Raw genomic sequence first — 13056 nt, 5'->3', positions numbered from 1 at the left:
TTTGTAATGGGCCTGAGGAGAACGAGACCTCTGGTCTAAAAAGACCAGTCCCCATGAGCTTTGGCCTGGTTTGTATGGCATTATGGGAGTGGTCACTGACCAGAGTGCGGCCTGGTACTAGGGCATTCATATTGCCAAAAGGCCCTAGAAAAATGCATGATCACTAAAGGAGAGAGGGGAAAAGGAAAACTCACTGATTCTGCTCTACATTTTAATTTGAAATCATATCTTTATTGTGAAATACAATTAACTTGAAAAGTATCAAGTAGCGAGGAGAAAATGTTTGTTGTCTTACGGATTTCATATGAAGTGTGAAACTGGCACCAGCCTGACCAGCCTTTAGGCATGCTGTGAAGTACCTCAGTCTCTCTCGCCCCCACCATCTCTCCCATCTCTCCACTCGGTTAGGGAGAGAGAGAAAGAGAGAGGAAAAAAGAATCAGAGATAATTGGATGCTCACACAATAATGGAGATGAGCTGGAGACCCAAGAGAGCCAGTGCCGTAGCTCCAGTCCAAGTGCAAAGGCCTTAAATACAGGATAGTGGAGGTTCCGGTCTCAAAGCTAGCAGGTTTGAGATTCAGGAAAAGCCAGTTTTGCAGTTTGAATGCAAAGGGTTGAAAAGGTCAATATCCCAGCTCAACAAGTCAGGCAGGAAGAATTCCTCTTATTCACTCTGTTTGCTCTGTTCAGGTCTTTAACTGATTGGATGGGGCCCACCCGCATGGGGTGGGGGGAAGGTGGCATTCTGCTTTACTCAGTCTACTAATTCAAATGCTTGTCTCATTCAAAAACAGCCTTACAAACACACCCAGGATAGTGTTTAAGTAAATGTCTGTGCACCCTGTGGTTTGGTCAAGTTTACACATAAAATTAACCATCACAAAACTTACAAATGATTCATTTTTATTTTTAAAATATGGTTTCTGGTTTATCTTTGCATCATTTAAATTGTATGGCAACAGTAGAAACTCCTTCCTATGCAGTAACACAAAGACAGAGATGAGTAAAGGTTGTCACTGTCCCTATCTCTCCCTATGACACTGTGACCCCACATTCACTAGATTTTCCTGACTGGCCTCAGCACACATTTGAAATCGAGACCCACTAGTTTAAGCTTCGTTGCCTATGAAAGCTGATGTTGGTCTTTGGGAAGGTTGGGAATGTGTGTGTCTGTGTGTGTCCCAATAGTTATTATTTTAGACATAGGAAGAACTAAGAGGCATATATAGAAGTTATATTAATAGAAAGACCTCAAAGGATAACTAAACTGGGGTGCACATGGCCGGTCACCCCAATTTGTCCTAAAGGATTTGAAAAACCAAGATCCCTTCTCCTGTCCCCTGACTATCCTAAGATGCAGTGAATAACAAAAGCCACCCCAGACTGTCTTACTGGAACTTTGGGGGCATTGTTCTGGGCTAAATTGTGCAGACACAAGAGCATGTTATGTTGGGACAAGAAAATAGATGTTGAGAAAAGATAATAAATTCTAGAGCTTTTGTATTGACTGAAATAGAAGTGATTCTGAAAGTGACTGAATACCCTAAGAGATTGGTCACTATGGACTTTTTTTAAATATTGATTTCTCAACCCTTAATTTCAGATAAATATTAGCTGTTTCTTAATGCGAAGAAGAGGCATAAGTAAAGATTAAGCACTGAACCAGAGAGCAGCTTTGGGCTAAAGGGAAAGAAATTCAAACTTCATTTCAAAGTGTTGAACCCAACTACTGAGTTAATCAATAGCATCTACCTACCTGGGTGCCTGGTTTCCTCTAACACCTTCTCCCACCATTTCTGAGTAAACCTGCAGATGAACTTTTATAAGCTTCCTTTTGAACTCTGGTGAACTCTAAGTTCCTTTAAGGGGAAAAGCGTTGTATTCTTCTATTCCCCATAGCTCTTAAAAAAAAAAGATCTCCACATGATAACAGATAAATGAACATATATTAAATGAATACATTTAATTCCTTTATGTGTACATATATATATGTGTGTATATATGTGTATACATATATATATATTCTTCATAGTTGAATACAACATTCATGTTAGCCAAAGGGCTATTGACTAGAAAAAATAAAATTGTGAAAGATTATCACACACACACACACACACAGCTAAAACATCCTGCCTTGCTATTTAATCAACATGGTGGATGCAGGAAGAGGGAGTCAAATCTCATATTTATAAATATGTTCTCAGTCACGTGTGTATAATCCCTTTGTAATATATATTAACCGAATTTTTCAAATATTAACAGATTCCTAAATTAACAAGGTTTTCCCCACAACCAACATGTTCACCCAATGATGGCAATGTTAAACACAGAATTCCTGATTCCTCCATGGGCATAAAATAATAGAGAAATCAGAAAATCAGGTACAGAAGACCCAAGCTGAAACAAAAAAATATATAAACAGAAATTTAGGATAAAAATAGCAGAGCTAGGTTGCAAAGCACTGTTTAACAAGGAAATAACAGGATGACTTGGTTTTCTAGGAAAAATTAATCTGGATGCTTCTTCAGACCTTCACCTCTGAGGGAAGGGAGACAGTAAACCAGCAATCCAGAGCTCATATTAACAATTACTGGTAAGAATAAAAAGTCAGTGACATATATGAAAGGTCTTGAAGGGAAAATTGACAAGAATTCATGCCTAATAAAGGGGAGGCTATTAAGAAATATCAAGCGTAATATTAAAGTTTCTACCCTATGTGACTGAGGTAATGAGAATTCCATTAGTATAATAAGACTGATAGAATTAGAGATGATAAAATTGGTACTGGATCTGCCAAGTCTGAGATGACAATAAGCGATTTTCAACTAGTGTGCCATGAGAATTTTTTTAATTCAATACCTGACTATTTAGTCAGGGGCACTGACCTCTTTTCCCTTATATTGTCAAATAAAAAAATGATAACAGCCAACACAATAATAGCTGTCCAGTGTGAATGCCTTGTCTTGAACTATAAACATCGATATATAGATTATATACTAGAGTTGCATCTTATTGGTCGTGATGCATAATAAGGTTGCATCTGATTGGTTTTCCTGGTACCAGAAATTCTTATATACAAGTCACACTTGATTTTTTTAAAAAGTCACTTTGGGGCAACGAGTATAAGTAATTACTAACTTTTTTGTAAATCAATCAAAATTATTTGTCAGATCAGCAACAAATATATTTTTGGTGTGCTGCAGAATTTTAGGAATTAGTTTCTGTGTGCCATGAGATGGAAAGGGTTGAAAATCGCAGGAAAAAGGACACCACTTCTTTGTGCCACAGTTTCCTTCTCTATAGGGAAAATAGCATCTATTTTTATGATTTTAATGAAAATCAAATGAGATCATGTAAAGCATTTACAGCAGTGCCTGGTACTTGGCAAGTATGATCTAATTTTTTGTTCAATATATAAATATTCATCTACAAAAAGTTTCAGGGGTTAGGAAGAGACTTTAAATATGAGGTCTATCTACTCAGATATGGGTTGAAGTATCACCTACCTCTCTCCTGCCTCAGTCCCTTTGTATTTGCTTATTGTCTTCTCCTATCCTTCAAATGACTGGCTTATTTATAATCATTAATATCTTACCTCATTTGCTATCCTCACAGGAATACATATCCCTGTTTAAATTAGCTCATCCTCCAATTTCCACATATGCTTGTCCTTTATAACCTCCTACTGCTCTCATATACCTCACCACAATGGTAATTGCTGTTTTTACAGGGCACATACAAGAATCAACCAATAAATGCACAAATAAGTGAGACAACAGATTTTATATCTCGCTCTCTTATGCATCAATAAATAAAATAATTTCAAGTGATAAATATAATAAAAAGAGGGAATATCATTTGATTGCAATTACTATACAGTTAAGCAAATTACTCAAACTACTTTTAAATGTAAAGTTAGACAAGGTGAAGTGAGCAAATATCAAAATATATGGCTTTATTGGACAAGTCAGAAAAGGAGAGGAGTGAAAAATTATGAAAAACGTAACAGACAAAAAAAGAGAAGGGTCCATGTTAAATCTGAAGATTTTAAACAGACGTTTCACGACTTAGAGATGGAGCAGACCCCCTGAGCAATTCGGGAGGTGCACACCTATGTAGCACATCTATCCGGAGCACAATCCCTACAGAGTTAATTGGAATGCCCACAAAGTGTTGGAGATTCACAATCCAAGACAGGCTCGAAATTTTTTGGCAGCAAGAGGTCTCATAAAGCACTTCTCTGCTTTGGTCTACTGATCAGATGTTTAAAAGATCACAAAAGGATGTTTGTTGCTGTTCTCTGATCTGAAGAAACACTGCAGTTGAAGAAACTCAGACCCTCACAGTAGAACTGAGTGAAGTGCTTGTCCAGACATCACAGGGTTGGTATTTTCAGTTTCTCTTTTATAAGACCTATAATTACCAGCAGTGCCCTGTGGTAGCTCCCTTAATATACAGTATGGTAACCTAAGTGTTGAAACATTACATTTGTTACAAAAGTACTAAATAGAGCCACTAAGATCATTTTATCATAATTTTCTCTAGAAGTTTTCTCGGATGAGACAAAACTCTGGTTATCTTATTTTACCAAAATGTGGGATTGTCAAGTCTCTGTTTTCTAGGCATAGGGATGTTGAGACTGACTTTAAACAATCATCAACAAACAAACAAGCAAAATGTAACCAAAGACACTGAAATAGATAACAGGCTGACTGACAGTGACCAGAGAGGAGAGGGGAGGGAATTTCAGAGGAAAAGGGGGAGGGTTCACAGGAACAAGTATGAAGGACACATGGACAAAAACTAGGGCAGGGTGGAAATGGGAGGGAGGTGGGAAGGGCTGGGGGGGTGGGCCGGGATGGGAGTAAAAGGCAGAAAACTGTACTTGAACAATAATTTTTTTTAATTTAAAAAATTAAGAAAAAAACAAACAATCATCAAGCCCTTGGAATTTTGTTTGAGAAAAAGCTCAACCATATATCAGTGTAAGTAGACAATCAGAGTCTTTTAGAACTTAGAAGATTAACTACATGATTAGAAACAATTTTAGCTCCATTTCAGCTTTATACCTGTGATATTACCCTTCTTGTTATAGAAATTCAGGCAGGAATACTGGGTCAGAGTAAGGTTAAAGGATAAATTACCTTTAGAATATGGGGCAGAGACTGGGTCTGTTATGTTTGCCCCATTATCCTCAGGGCCTAGAAAACACCCGGCACATAATAAGCACTCAATAAATAGTTCCTGACTTAAAAATGAGTGAATGAACGATCACTTAAGTAGCTCTAAAACATCCATCTCCAAAATGGGAAGCACTAATAGTGAATCATCCTGGGACCTTGAGTGAAAGCTGAGCCTGAGGGTGGCTGAATTAGCTTACAATGATAAATGTATTTGACCCGAAAATTCCTTTATGGTTCAGGAAGCTCTGCTTAAAGAACCAGCCCAGAGCATGGAAACTTCCCAGTCTATGATGTGACAGGTCATTTCCTATCCTGATATTCGTCTGCTTAAATTACTGAATCACAAGCCTGACAATCTGATGTCAACAATAGCGAGGTTCATGTAGACTTAATTTTTGTTCTTAGCATGGATAAAATTTGAAACAACAAAAGTTCTTTTTATTTAGCTTATTTAAGTCAGCTGTTCCATCTTCACACAAAATTCCATCTTCATCCCACACACAGGTCATTCCTTTGATTTCAGATTGACAGAAGGGCATGGAGATAAAGATTCCTTGAAATATTCAGCCCCGAAGGAAAATGAATTTAATTCATTTTGTAATTTATTCTGGAAGTGAGTATTCTAATAAATGAGTCAGGAACCCTATCCCATCCTTTCCAGTAGAAAACTTTCAAAGAAAGATTCAGCACCATCTGATTTTTTTTTTTTTGTAGAAATAGAGTTGTGAGTAGACAATTAGAGGAGCCATCCTTTGATTTGGCTTTCAGGCCACATTCTTCACATTTACTCTGGTACCAACTACATGATGTCTTAACTGGAGGCAGGAAATTATGCCACTTGGCCACCAAGCACCAGCTGATCTGAGTATAAGCAAATTGCATCATCTTTAATATTCCCTTAAGGAAATGTTTAACTCTCCTTCTCCTGAGAGGCCAGAAGCTGTCATTTTAGTTGGAGAGGTTTGGGCTGTCCCACTTTTCATTTGCTCATGCAGATAATATGTATTATCTAAAAAAGGCAGTGACACCATGCTAAAAGTCGATCACCTTCGGTGTGAGGCTAACTCTCTAGGACAAGGAAACCATGCAAAATGGAAGGAGACTCTGTTCATGAGCATGAAAAAGACCCAACTTATACTGTTCAGGACTTTCTGTGTGGGGGCCATTTCTACACTTACTATTCTATGTGATACTCCTGTTTTCGAAATTTTTTAAAGTGAGGTTAGAGTGATTAGTCAGCTCAAGGTAACAGAGTTAAGAAATAGGACTCCCCTCCCTTCATACATGGCTTTCTCTACCAAACCCCACTCTGCTGCATTTGCCACCCTAGAACCAGCTGCCCTAAATCAGCATTTTCCCTTGCCCATTATATATAAGCCAGACATGAATGAAAATGTGAGATAAAATTTATTTTATAAGGGCAAATAAATTCCAAAATTATTTTAAAATAGCTTAAATTTTAAAATAGGAATAAAATTCAGAAAATAAGTATAGTCATTTTGTAATTGGGGTCTGGTCAGATTGCTGGGGAGTGGAAGAAACCCCAATCTGGGGGGACCCCAATCTGGCACGAGGCTGCCCTCCCCCAAAAAGGGAGGTTGTTTGGGAAAGAATCCCCAAGGCAGGATGAGAGCCTGCTCTTCTGGAGAAGGAAGGGGCTGCTGAAGAAGGGAGGTTTGCCCGGGCAACATTAAACAAAGCAGCCCAGTCCACCTTGAGTTTCCCTAGCAAGCAAGAGCCTGTCCTCCCCACAGAACCCCTGAGATGGGTTGGGAAGTGCCAGAGACAGCCCAGGATGGAAATTGGAGGTTGAGTGTGCTTCCTTGTCCCCTGAGAAAGGTAAACAACTAAGGTAGCTCATGACACCCTTGCACAGAGCCTGCACAGGCTGTGGGGACTGGACACCCTTCCCTGGGCCAAGACACTCATGCCCCTACACCATCTGGGAAACTACTACCTGCCTGATTTAAAATGGAAGGCATGCAGAAGGTCTCTCTTCCTTGTCCCTTGCCCCTGGCTGGGGTGGGGTGCAGAGCGTACACCGAACCTTCAGAATGCTGGACCTTGCATAAGGCTCTTGTCTCGTCCTGCTCTCAGGGTCTGAAGCCAGCTTGTGCATGATGTGCAATTCACCAGTGCTGGGCTGGCAGGGCACTGCAATCCTACACTGCATGGCACAAGAGTTCTGGACTGCTTCCATTCTCTTGCACTGAGAGCAGCACACAAACACACGGGCCAGGAGAGTTCTTGGCTCCAGGGGTGCAGGCATTCTTGGGCACCAAGAGCCCATGGAGGGAGCCCCTAGCATGACCAGCTGCAGTGATCTGATAGTGTACTTCAGCCCCTGGAGAGGGAGAAAGCTGATGTGGGGCAATGGAGACATTGGCATCACAACTTCACATACCAGAGAGAGAGACAACCGAGAGCTAGAGAGATGCAGACCCATCTGTGTAGCAGCCGTGGGCTCCAAAAAGGAAAGATAAGTATGAAGGGGGACCTCTGGACACGGTTTGGATTTTAGTCTTTTTGGAAAACAGGGGGATTTCTGTATTTTGCAGAAGAGGATGGCTTGGAGCAGGGGATCTTTGAGCTCCGCCATATTTGGCACCCTGTTAACAAAAACCTCCTTCCTTCCCCACTAATCTGTTTTATGGCTGTGTACAACAGCAGGTGGCCACATCCCAAACTGCCCTAGATCCTCTAACAACCTGCAAAACATTGCTAATGAAGGTAGATAAAAACAGATTCAACATAAAACAAACTTTTATATTTTTGATGAGATAAAATGATTCCTATGAACTAAACCAAAACTTCCATAGACTAAGAAAGTTAAAAGCTAAAGATATAAAACTAAGTTCTTTCATTTCTTAAGAGAGGAGTCACAGGTTAAAAACACTAATTAGAATGTCTGGCAAAAAGATCTCTTGAGTCTGAAATTCAGACTAGAGGCCTATAGATTATATACAAATATTTTTCAGACTGAAATATAGGGTCTTTGGTTTAGCACGCAATTCCTTTAGCAAGAAACACCATCAAAACCTGGTGTTGATATTTTCTTCCTGATTTCAGTGTGTCTCCTGAGCCATTATAATAGCCCATGCACTTCCGGGTCACAATACTTGCTACACTATGTTATAGTCATTGGTTACTTATCCATGTTCCCCATACATGACTGACTGCCTTGGAAGACAAAGGCTGGATTCTCACATCAAATATGTGTCGAGTGCACGTATCTCTGTGCCATGTACAGCTCCAATTGCTTTTCTCACTTAATTCTAAAAACAAAACTGTGACCTAAGTAATATCCCCATTTTTCAAATAAGAAAACAGGTAACAAGTAAGAGATTAAATAACATGCTCAAGGCTGACAACTAATAATTCAAATCTAGAATTCAGATCCAAAAGTCTAGCCCCAATGCCTTACCATGTACCCACACATGGCTTCCTCTATTATTCATTCTCCTTATTCCCAATCCCAGACCCAGTCCCTACGAGGAGCAGATGTTAGATAAGCATTGGACGGATGATTGACTGAAAGCTCAAAGCAGTTTCTCCTCTACCACTCCCCCCCACCTTATATCTCAGCCTTCATAGCAGGAGATTTACTGCCAAGACTAAAATTAAATTAGATTGCTTTTCTTAACTACACCCTGGCTAACTTGAGACAGCTCAGAAATATATGACGTGGCAAGGGGATAGCAGTCCAGAACCAAGTTCTCTACACATAACGCACTGAGTGGTATTTGAAAGTCAGCTGTCTTTGCTAACACATACTTAGATCCAAGTATCTCAAGATCTTCATGAAATATTCATGGCTTTATGTTTATGAAACCCTCATTGCAATTCATAAATACTAACAATAATATTTTACCAAGAGCAAAAAAAGGCTTATAAAATTAAGTGATTTGACTTGGCGAAGATCTGTCAGTAAATCTCTGGCTGAGACTGAAATAGACACTATAAATCTACCCATGTGGTCTCAAGAGAGAAAAACTCGTTTTCTACCCCTAGCTCACCATCTTGCTGCTTAACCACATTTTTCTTCTTCCTGGTTCCCTTTTTATATTTTTCCTGTGATCTCATTTCTACCCTCCGCCAAACACAGGGAGTATAAAGTAGGAAAAATAGAACAACCCCTATAGGATGGGAAAAGAAGAAAATTCCTAAATCCCTCAGAGAACATTCACCCTTTCTCTTTCTACTGCCTTTGTCTTTTCCTGAAACTATTTACTGGTTACAACCTTTTTACTAAAATCTTACTGCACAGGTAAATCAAGTGTTCTCTTAAATAGGCCCCAAGGCAATATTTTCTTAGCCCAGCAGACTGTCAGAACCAGATCAGGACTCTAACATTCCCTATTTTCTCATCCATCTCACCCCAGAAACACTGAGACCAAGATATAAAGTCAACCTTCCATTGGCATTTTTCCAGTATTAATCAAGCACTGCCTTCCTTGATTAAAACCTTCTCACTCTATAAGGGACTGCCAGAATACAATCAAGTAATGTCAAAAATTATATATATATACATATATATAATTATATATATAATATACATATATAATTATATATATATATACACACACACACAAAATTGTATCATATGATGAATCTTTCCAAATCTTTTTCACAGTATTAGAAACCTAATTATCATAACAGAATAAACCTGAAGGACATGATACCTCTTCAGTCAACAAATTAACTTAAAATCATAACATTGAACAGATAATGAAGTCTCAGTAAACTGGTTTTCAGAGCCACCAAAAAGTATCAGTGTGATTTACATAGTCTTAAATGTTAACAAAAAAAATCAATATTTGACATATATTTAAATTTTATTTTAAAAATGCATTAAAGATTAGTGAGAGAAAATAAAATTATTCTAAGGTTCAAATTAAATAGAACTAATGCCACAAACAGCATATCAGTTTCATTATTTATTGAACTAAAAATTCTAAAGCATAGTGGAAAAAATTGTGTAATTTTTGCTGGTATAATAATAATTTAACTCTCCTATGATTGAAAAAATGAACTATGATTGGTTGCCAGTTTTGTGAGTTAGTATTGAAAATGTTTTACTTTTTCCATTAATAACAATCCAAATGCCTATAATTTTTTTAAAAAATTAATTACACAGAAGTTTGTTCATACTTTTTTGTTCAAAGAGTGAGTAACAGAAGAAAGCAAGCAAAGATATGTAAAAAGTATTTCAATGCTTCTGAAATATAACTGGGCATATGGGAAGATGTTCAGTTTGCATTATAAAAAATACATATGGAAAAGAGCTAATATTAGAATACTAGAGTCCATATATCAAAAAAGGAACATTTATGAGCACTGTGTGCCCTTAGCTGTACTTTGGTAAGGTGCACTCGAAATTACTTAGGTAATTAGGGTTCAGTGAGAAGTGAACTATGTGAGTTTGTGTATCTCTAACACTGGAGTATTATATTGTAATCAATAGACAATGCTTTCATTTGCAGGTCTGAGCATAAGTAGTTAGGATAAGGGAAACTTTCAGTATTCTTTGCGCAAAGGAATATGTGAGAACTTTAGATTATTTTTAAGTTTCTTTTCTTTTTTTCCTCTAATGATAAGTTCTTTGGCAGCAATCTGGGCCCTCATCTTCTGGTCAGCTTGAGAATTCATAAAATTAATTTAATTTACTGCTTTGACTTTTGCTATTACAGTAGCCCCCATTATCCACGGTTTCATTTTCTACTGTTTCAGTTACCCACAGCCAACCTTGGTCCTAATTCATTCAGTGAAAAACTCCAGATATAAATAATTCATAAGTTTTCCATTGTATGTCATTCTAAGTAGCGTGGTGGAATCCCAGGCCGTCCGGTCCCACCACGCCCCATTTGCGAATCATCCTTTTGTTCAGCATAGACACACTGCAGGAAATCCCAGCTCGAGAGTTAGTTGGCCTCCTGAGTTATCAAATCAACTGTCACCCTATCACAGTGCTTGTATTCAAGTCATCCTTATTTGACTTACTAATACTATATTCACATAACTTTCATACCTTCCATTTTTATTCATTATTGGTGTTAATCTCTTGTTGTGCCTAATTTAAAATTTAAACTTTATCATAGGTATATACATATATATGAAAAACATAGTATATATAGAGTTCAGTACTCTGCAAGTTTTCAGGTGGCTTCTGGGAGTCTAGGAACACATGCCCCACGAACAAGGAGGGATTATTGGACTTGATGTTGGCACCCATTTCCATTTGCACAATATCGCACATCTGGCAAGATTCAAAATATTTTTAACGTACAGCCACAAAAATCAAACCTTAAATTTTACCTTGCTGTCCTCTAAATTAAGTTGCACAAGTTTCACTAAAACACAAGGAAAGGACAATTAACATGAAACCATTTTATTTATGCTGAGTCTTTCCTTGAAGATTTGCAAATAATTCCACAAGGATTTAGAATCTATGAAGCAGTTTTATTTGCAAAGAAATCTCTCAAAAGACTACATATTCCTCGTTTTTTTTATTTTTTGCTTCCAAGTTTTGTTCCAAAAGAAAGGGAGGACGTCCTGAGATGATGATTTCTGAGGATTCTACCAGCTCTAAAATTCCATGGTTCTGTGAAAATAGATTAACGAAGACAATGCCCAAGAAAGAGTTTATTGCAAAATCACTCCCATCTGACCCAGGTCTTAAAACCCAGGGTTTGGACTAAAAATATTTTAAAGCCAGAAAGAATGTTTCTGCATTATGCATAAGTTGATTAACCAGATAAAGGAAGAAACATTTCTCCTAGGACTTTGAAGAAATGTTTACTTTAAAAAGATTTTCCTTCCTCTGTTTTGTTTTCCGTTTTTCCTCTTTCATTTTTTTCTTATAATTTTATTCTTCAGGGTGATTCAAATGTCTTCCACCTGAAATATTAAAACTCTAGCTTCTTAATACTGCCTTGACACCATTTTAACTTGCTCTTAAATGGATTGCATCATTCATCTGCAATAAGCCATATTGCTTCATTTTGAACAATTAGACCTGACATCCACATTCAAGGAAAATGAATAGGTACTTGGAATCACTTGAATTTTTTCTTTTTATTGCTGTTCCTATAATTCAGATAAGACTGACATTTCTGAAGAAAGTTACCTATCTACTCACAGAATATTAGCAAACTAGATCAATCTTGGGAAAACAGGTAAGGTGTAAACCATAAACAAAATAAATGGTCCTGGAATAAGAGATGCATCAGTCCAAAATAAGTTTCTGGACTCACTTTAGCTCCCCTAAAACAAAGATATTTAGTTTAATAACTAAATATCTATATCATAAAATCCCTATAAATTAAATGAGGAAGACAGCAGTTATTCTTACAGATCTATTGAGTCACAAAATATTCCTACACTATGTATTCTACTCCTGCTGAAGTAACTTTCAACAACCATACTAAAAGCATTCGAATAAGATTAAGTCTCTCTGAGTTTTAAAAACACACACTCCCCTCTGAATCCCACGTTCACTGTTGGCTGCTGTCTGTCTCCTCTTACATTCACAACTACATATGGGAAAACCTGCCAGGGCCATAGACACTGTCCCCATTCATCTTTCGCTTGTGCCCTGGTCCCCTCAGTTTCAGTTTTGCTCCCACTTCTCCAGTGAAAAAAACTTCCCAAGGACTGCTGTGTTGCTTAGAGCTAATGGAAAACTTTTAGCCACTTCTCTGGCTTCTTCTCCACGCAACTTTAAATACCCCACCTCTATCTACAGAGACTAGAGTTTCTCATTCTCCACCCCTTCCTTCAGTGGTCAGGGGTTTCCTTCCTTTGCATGGTTTTCCTTATGCCAATTCCTCCTCGATTTACAGTCAGCTTCATGCTTCATTCCTGAGCTCCAG

This window comes from Artibeus jamaicensis, unplaced genomic scaffold (assembly GCF_021234435.1).
Source record: "Artibeus jamaicensis isolate MK-2021 breed Jamaican fruit bat unplaced genomic scaffold, CSHL_Jam_final contig_387, whole genome shotgun sequence".
NCBI lineage: Eukaryota > Metazoa > Chordata > Mammalia > Chiroptera > Phyllostomidae > Artibeus > Artibeus jamaicensis.
The sequence above is the reverse complement of the archived record's forward strand: the minus strand, read 5'-3'. Positions refer to the sequence as shown.